This window comes from Kogia breviceps, chromosome 4 (assembly GCF_026419965.1).
Source record: "Kogia breviceps isolate mKogBre1 chromosome 4, mKogBre1 haplotype 1, whole genome shotgun sequence".
Lineage (NCBI taxonomy): Eukaryota > Metazoa > Chordata > Mammalia > Artiodactyla > Physeteridae > Kogia > Kogia breviceps.
Window position 1 is genome coordinate 171,109,666 of NC_081313.1, and position 6,148 is coordinate 171,115,813.

Genomic DNA, 6,148 nt, shown 5'->3' on the forward strand with positions numbered 1-6,148 from the left:
GAGGGGCAGGGGGACAGATAGGGTGCCATGTGGGCACTGGAGTCTGGCAGACCCACCCTGACTTGCTCTGTGAATTTCAGCAAGCCCTGCCTCCCCTCCCACCCTCCATTTGCCCCGACTCTATTGTCCTTCGGTCTCAGGCTCTCCAAAAGGTATGATAAAGAAAGAAGAAAATAACAATAAATACAGTGACTACAATTTTATTGAGCAAGTGCCAAATGCTCAAAACCTTGCCACATCACTTTTGTGGGTTTTCTTCTTTTGCCCACTCTCCCCGCAGCCTCAGAAGGCAGGAACTCATCATCATGGGAGGCAGCAGGACATTGCCATGAAGGTCTTGTTCTCTGGCACCAGGACCCTTGAGTTTCATATCCCAGCTCTGCTGTGCAACTTGAGACAAGTTGCTTAACATGGCTGTGCCTCAGCAGCGGGGTGTATGTGTGTGTGTGTGTGTGTGTGTGTGTGTGTGTTTCTTTTCTTTTGTTTGGACAGGGTGGGGGAGGACACCTTCAAAAGTTTATTATAATGTAAATTTTTACTTCTCCAGTTTAGAGAATGGACTATGGAGTTGCCTTAGGGGAGAAAGGACTTCACTAGGAAGCAACTGGAATTTAACAATGTGGCATTCTATGGGCACTGATTTCTGAAAATGATTTTACACCATCATTATCTTCATAACTTTCCAGGGATAACTGTGGCAGGACAAATGACTGCCCTGCTCTTTTCTCCTTTCCTCTCACATTTAGTGAGAGTTTTGTAGGTAACAGCAAAACAAACCTGTGTCTGTGTTACACGGAGAGAGACTGCCTGCGGTCTCACGACAGTGGTTTCCTTCTCTCCCTCAGTCTGTCTCTCTGTCTGTCGGTCTGGCTCTCTGTCTAATGAAGTGAAAAATGGAAATTCCTAAAGTTTTTTTGCACTATACCAGCAGCACTAAAAACCCAGGTGAAATGGGGACAATGAGAGCCCCAACTTCTTAGGCTCATCATGAGACCTGAATACATTAGTCCATGAAAAGTGCATTCAGGGGCTTCCCTGGTGGCGCAGTGGTTGAGAGTCCGCCTGACGATGCAGGGGACGCGGGTTCGTGCCCCGGTCCGGGAAGATCCCACGTGCCGCGGAGCGGCTGGGCCCGTGAGCCACGGCCGCTGAGCCTGCGCGTCCGGAGCCTGTGCTCCGCAACGGGAGAGGCCACAACAGTGAGAGGCCCGCGTACCGCAAAAAAAAAAAAAAAAAAAAGAAAAGCGCATTCAGCACTTTTTGATGCTGGTGGTTGCCAACGTTCCCCCACTCTACAGATGGGCAAACTGAGGCTCAGTGTGGCAGGCTCGTCGTGCCTCCTCTGTTTGGGCACTGGATGCTCAGAGAGGGAAGACACACAGCCTTGCCGTGGGGAGAAAGCCCCCCACTCAGGTTTCTGTGGGTGGGTAGGCAGGAGAGATCACAGGAACCAGAGCCCTGCCCCCAATTCCTCCTCCCCCCTTCTCCAGCCCCCACCTCAGCTCATTAACAGGAGGCCCTTGTTCTAGCCAGTGACGGGGCGGGAGGCCGAGGGCGAGGGCGGGGTGTGTTTACCCGCCGGCCTCCTGGCAGGCAGAGGCCCAGGCTCAGAATGGGCCAGTGGGGGAGGGAGGCTACCAGGCAGGGGAGAGCCCCAGCCCCCGAAATGGGAGGACTGCGTACGATATGTGCCAAATAAATGCTTAGCGATCAATAGGATAAAACTAAATAACTCCATCCACTGCACGAGCATTGACCCCCTTGCTGCACAGCGGAGGGGAAGGAGGTGGTCTCGACCTCTCAGCCCTGTGGTACGTAGCCTCGAAGGTGGACAAGTGCATACAAGCTGCATGGAAGTAGGGGCTGGCTGGGCTGTGGAAACAGAGCCCAGGGGTCAGGGAGGCCACGCTGCAGTGGGATGTTAGTATCGAGACCCGAACAGGTGAACGGGTTCCAGCTGATGAGGGGTGTCCCGGGCAGAGGGCACAGCAAGGGTGAAGGCCTGGGGGGAGGATGTGGGAGGTTCAGCAGGGAGGCAGGTGTGGCTGGAGCAGAGGGGTGAGGGTGTGATGGAAGGGGAGAGGGCTGGACGGGACAGAGCCATGAGCCATTTGGGGCTTCACGGGCCTCTCCAGTCCCATCTCTTTCTGCCCTCCGGGCCCTTCGTTGGGCTGTGACTCTCCCTGGTCCACCTTCCCCTTTAACATCACTCACTCCTCCCCATCCCAGCTGGGTGAGTAGCATCCTCTGGCCTCCAAAGTGCCCTGAGTATCATCTGTCACAGCTCTGACCACACTGCATGGGCACAGATGGATTACATGGCTATGGGGCTGCATCCCTTGTCACACTGAGTCCCACCATCTCTCCAGCATCATACACATGTTAGAGTAAATGAATGATGGATGGATGGATGGCTAATGGGTGAGTAGATGGATGGATGGGTGGATTCATGGACAGGCAGATGGGTGGGGAGATGGGTGGGTGGATAGGTGGCTGGGTGGGTGGATGGGTGGATGATAGACAGATGGTAGGATGAATGGATGAATGAATGGACGCCCCCTTGGGGCCTCTCTAGCTATGTGACAAGCCCATTCAAAGGTCATTGTGAGAAGTCAGTCAGACAGTGAAGGTGAAACACATAGCAGGTGCCTCTGTCCAGTCTCTGTCTCCCTTACCTTACATGAGACAAAGGAAAGTGAACTGGCCTGGCTCTCTCTAGCCGCACTGGCTGCCTCTCCCTGTGCCTCCTACTTGCAGGCTTCTCCCCACCCTAGGACCTTTGCACAGGCTGTGCCCTCCCCCTGGAGCACTTTCCTTCTGTTCTTTACCTGGCTGACCCCTATTTACCCTAACTTAGAGTTTACTCCCTCAGGCCGGACCAGGCTGGCCGGCCTGTGTGTCCCTATTCTCACCCCACAGAAGGAGACTGTGGTGTTCATTCAAACCCTCCCAGGAATGGCCAAACTACAGCAGCTGTTGGGATAGTCTGCGAGGGAGCTCCGGGACGATGACAGCCACGTGGAACCCTCTGGAAAAGGGGTGATGCCACTGTTGCTGCTGGCCCACATGGTGCTGGTGCAGGGGGGTCATTGCAACACCCACCCCGTGAGTTTTCTTGTGTCTGTTTCCCACTGGGTTAGATGATTTATCCTTTTCTAAAGTCAGGAAGTGAGGCTTCCCTGGCGACGCAGTGGTTAAGAATCCGCCTGCCAATAATGCAAGGGACACAGGTTCGAGCCGTGGCCTGGGAAGATCCCACATGCAGTGGAGCAACTAAGCCCGTGCGCCACAACTACTGAGCCTGCGCTCTAGAGCCCACGAGCCACAACTACTGAGCCCACGTGCCACAACTACTGAAGCCCGCGCGCCTAGAGCCCGTGCTCCGCAACAAGAGAAGCCACGACAATGAGAAGCCCACGCACCGCAACTGAGAGTAGCCCCCGCTCGCTGCAACTAGAGAAAGCCCGCGCACAGCAGTGAAGGCCCAACGCAGCCAAAAATAAAAACAAACAAACAAATAAATAAATTTATTTTAAAAAAGTAAAGTCAGGAAGTTCCAATGAATCCAAGAGTCACAAGACCACAGAACAAGGAGCCATAGAACTAAGGAATGACAGAGTCATAGCATTATGGGTTAACGGAGACATGAGACCACAACATGCTAAAGCCATGGCACTGTGGGATCCTAGGGCCATGGGATCACAGTGCTAAAAACCACAGACGCAGGTGATATGGCCACCAGTCAACAGAAGCACAGCACCACGGGATGGTGGAAACCACAGGAGCCCAGGGAGCCTGAGACACAACACTGGTGAGCCCCACATATGAGATGCCACAGGATGGAGTCTCAGAGGTGATCCCATCAGAATCACCCTCTCTGATCCACCCTCATCTGTTGGCACCTGCCCAGGGAGGCTCCCAGAGGCCACGGGAACTCTGAGGTGCTCTCTCCCTGCTCTCTGGGGGCAGCCACAGGAGAGGAGGACCACGCCATCGCCAATGCCTGGAGCCAGCCAGCCGCCAAACACTCAGCGAGTCCCTGTTGCCAGGGCCAAGCGAGGCTGTCCAGGTGCCAGGAAACAGTGCCAGCCTCCGGCCAGGCGCGCCGGGACGCCGAGTGCTCAGCAGCAAGTGGAAAAAGAATCAACGAGTTCCTTCTACATCCATCCATATCCTCTTAAAGGCCAACAGCAACACGGCATGGAGGGGAGGCTATATCCTGGCTGCCTTGCCTCCGGATGGCAGTAAACTGCTAAGCTGCCCCCCAGCGCTGGCCTCTGCCCAATGCCTGGAGTCATAGCCCAGCTTGGATTCCACCAGACACATCCGTGTGTTAATGAGCTGTCCCAGGACAGCAACTGTTCACCCAGCAGACCCGGCACCTGATGCCCAGAATAACCAGTCTGTTTTGGAGAGGGGAAACCGAGGCCCAGAGGTGAAGACCTCTGGCCCAGGATCACAGAAGGCCAGAGCTGAGACTCAAACTCAGGGCTGTTGGATGCTAAGAGTGAGCTTGTCACCACCCAGCTAAGCCTCCTCTTGGGAGCCCTAGCACCCCGCCTCCTGGGGCCCCAGCCATTTGTTTCCAGATGCGACACAGCGTCAAAGGCAGGAGCGTGGGCCTCGGCAATTGCTTCCCTTTGCTGAACTCAGAACACCTTGTTCACAGAGCTGCCACGGGGACGAAACATGATCATACATGATCAAACATGAGTGCACGCTGGGACCTTGTATTGCTGGCATGGAGGAACTTTCCCTTCCGCCCATTTTATAGATGGGAAAGCAGAGTGTCAGGGAGGGGATTCCAGCCTCCTGAGGCCCCCGGCACCTTCAGTGAGGGCTGTTCTCATCATGATGGGGACGTGGGTATGAACGAAAGCAGCTGATTTTCTGAAATACCAGGTTACAGGGAGGGAAAGCCCATCCCTCGCTGCCTTACCTTAGCGTCAGGGTTACCTCCAGCTACGGCTGAATCCAGAACCCCAAATGATGCCTTCGGGATCTGTGTCTCTCTGTCAGCTGTCTTCTCCCTTTTCTAAAAAAAAAAAAAAAAAAAAAAAATTGTGATAAAATACACATTACATAAAATTTATAATTTCAACAATTTTAAAGTGTACAATTCAGTAGTTTTTAGTACATTTGTGATGTCATGCAATCATCACCTCTATCTAGTTCGAAAACATTTTCACCTTCTCCCAAAAGGAAACCCCGTTCCCCTTATCAGTCACTCCCGTTCCCCCTTCCCCCAGCCCCTGGCAACCACTCATCTGCTTTCTTTCTCTATGGATTTGCCTGTTCTAGACATTTCATATAAATGGAATCATACACCATGTGTCCTTTTGTGTCTGGCTTCTCTCACTCAGTATGTCTACAGGGTTCATCATTTTGTTTATCCATTCACCAGTTGATGGACATTTGGGTTGTTTCCACCTTTTAACTATTGTGAATAAAGAACCCTATGAACATGTGTGTGCAAGTTTTTGTTTGAACACCTGTTTTCAATTGGGTGTATACCTAGAGTGAAATTGCTGGATCTTGTGATCATATGATGGTGAACTATGTTTCACTTTCTGAGGAACAGCCACCACATTGTTTTCCACAGCGCTGCAACATTTGACGCTCCCACCAGCAATGCCAGAGGGTTTCAGTTTCTCAGCATCCTTGCCAATGCCATATTTTAGATTTTTTTTTTTTATTATGGCCATCCTAGTAGGTATGAGGTGATGTCTCTTTGTGGTTCTGATTTGCATCTCCCTGATCAGCCCTCTTCCTGCTTCTTGGAGTGGCAAAGATGGGCCAGGCTTAAATTCCTCCAGCCCCATGGTCCAGCGGAAGCAGAGCACCTTTCCCCCTGCTAGGCCCAGTAGAGATCTCAGGGCTGAGGCTCACTGGCCCAGCTCAGGTTCCAGGCCCTTCCCGGAATCAGTCACTGTGGTCTGTAGATGGAAGGTTTTGATTGGACAGGCCAGGGGCTTGAGTCAATCCTCTCGAGGTGGGGAAGGGGGTAAGCCCCAGCTGGATGCCACCAGATGCAAATGATGGAGACTGGATCCGCCACCTGCCTCCTGCCTTAGTGAACATTCTGGATTACAGGTTGTCGGACACCACCTGCTTTAATGGAGGTGACCCTGGCAGTATGCCAAGGCTC